Source organism: Phascolarctos cinereus, unplaced genomic scaffold, assembly GCF_003287225.1.
Source record: "Phascolarctos cinereus isolate Bilbo 61053 unplaced genomic scaffold, phaCin_HiC Scaffold_2;HRSCAF=192, whole genome shotgun sequence".
NCBI classification, from domain to species: domain Eukaryota; kingdom Metazoa; phylum Chordata; class Mammalia; order Diprotodontia; family Phascolarctidae; genus Phascolarctos; species Phascolarctos cinereus.
Genome location: NW_027555625.1, coordinates 367,666,782 through 367,668,870, shown reverse-complemented (window position 1 = coordinate 367,668,870; position 2,089 = coordinate 367,666,782). Strand labels below are relative to the sequence as shown.

At 51.1% G+C, this 2,089-nt stretch overlaps 1 pseudogene; it reads left to right on the top strand.

Moving 5' to 3' along the window:
- Positions 1 to 395: 395 nt before the first annotated feature.
- LOC144455707 (T-box transcription factor TBX21 pseudogene) lies at positions 396 to 1,262 on the top strand (annotated as a pseudogene).
- Positions 1,263 to 2,089: the final 827 nt, after the last annotated feature.

Here is a 2,089-nt window from a genome sequence, read left to right as displayed (position 1 = left end):
CTGCTTGCCCCTCCACCCCCACCAGACACTTTCTTGCTAGCTGTCTTACCCTGGGCAAAGCACTTAGCCCTCTTTGCCTCCAGTCGAAAATTTACTTTTTGAAACAAAAGTGATCCCATAATTAGAGAGGTCCAATATTCCAATTGGGTCCAGAAATCTGGGGTTTTCCAGTTGTTACTGGACTTTCCTAAATATTTCACCGGGACAAGTTGCTAACTTACATGCCAAGGTGTAATAGTCATTCTAGGTGAAGAGCGAGAGTTTCTGTCTTCCGGAGATTGGAATCTCAGCTGAAGAAGGAAATAGAGCAAAAGGAGAAATGAAGTAACGGTGGAGCTAAGGCGTTCCAGCTGGCCAATAGCTGTGCTGGAGGTGCTGCAGCCACCCTCCACAGGATGCCTCCTCCTGCTTTGTGCTCTGTCCTTCAGCCCTCTGAGGCCAATCCTTCCTTCCCAGACAGGCTCACCAAGCCCTTGCTCCAGAACACTGCCACTTCTTTCTCTGGAAAACTCAAAGCCGTCCTCTGCAACCATTCCTTCTGGCTCAAGTTTCACACACAGCAGAACAAAATGATTCTCACCAAGCTGGGCCGTGCCATGTTCCCCTTCTGGACTTACCAAATCCATGGCATGGACCCCAACTCCCAGTACCAGCTCTTTGTAGACGTCGTGCCCATCGATCAACATCACTGGCGTTATCACAAATGGGATCAGTATCAAAAGGTAGACAATGGCATGCCAGGGAACCAGGTCTATATCCACCCACACTCCCCCAACACTGGGGCCTGCTGGATGAAGCGAGAGATATCATTTAAAAAACTCAAGCTCACCAACACCAAGACAACTTATAACAATGCCACCCAGCCCATCTTACTGAAGTCTCTCCACAAATACCAGCCCAGGCTTCCCATCCAAGAACTGAGGGATGGAAAGCAGCAGACACTGTCTGCCTTCTCCTCGACCCACATCTTCACCTTCCCAGAAACGGAGTTTATTGCCGTCACTGCATATCACAATGCTGAGATCATACGCCTCAAAGTGAACCACAATCCCTTTGCGACGGCCTTTAGAAAAGGCTCCCAGCCGGGACAAAGCATGAACGACAGACCTCCAGTTGGAGAAGGCAGTGCCCACACCTCGCCTGAAGCAGCTTCTGTGGACTCAGGCTATCCCCTTGGGCCAATGGATGTCATTCTCCAAGACAAGGATGACAGGCTCCTCACTCCAGGGTCTTGGATCCAAGCACCCCAGCTACCCTGGTAATAGACCTATGACTCCACTCCCAGCAGCAGCAGCATCCTGCCCTTTGACCTGGATGCCATGAACCCAGGCTTTCTGCCCTTCACTTCTGCACCTGTCATGCCCTATGACTTTGGACAAGATGCTGTGGGCTCACTGGGACAGGGGCCCACGTCCCTCGCAGAAATCTCCCAGGGCAATGCTCTGGACTGTCTCCCATCTGCGCCCCAAACCAATTGGACCCTGCTCTGGGAGCCCAGGAAAAGGAAAGTCCTCAAGGGGAAATGTGGACCTTTTTGACCAAGTCACATTGGGATGACTCAGCACTGGACCAAATGGCTTCGAAGAAAAGATGTTTGTCTCCTCATGATTCAGGCAAGGATGTACTGTGTTCAGTGAGGGAAGTGAGACAACAACAGAACCACTGCCTTGCAGCTGCAGAGTCCAGCACCAACACCTGCCCTGAAGCAGCTTCTGAGGACTCTAGCTATCTGTTAGGGCTACAAGACTCTACTGGCCAAGAGAAAGATCACAGTTTCTTCATTCCTTGGTATGACATTCCAGGCCCCCTGCCACCCTGGCAGCATATTGATGACTCTACTACCAGCAGTAGCAGTAGCAACAGTAGCAGCAGCAGCAGCATCCCTAGTACCATCCTGCCCTGTGACCTGGATGCCATGAACCTAGCCTTTCTGCCCTTCATTTCTCCACCTGCCATGCCTTATGACTCTGAACAAGATGCTGTACTCTCACTAGTCAGGGGCCCATTTCACTCTCAGGGATCTCAGAGAGAAATAATATGGACTGTCTCCAATCTCTGCCCCCAAAGCCAATGGGCACCATCAGTGAAG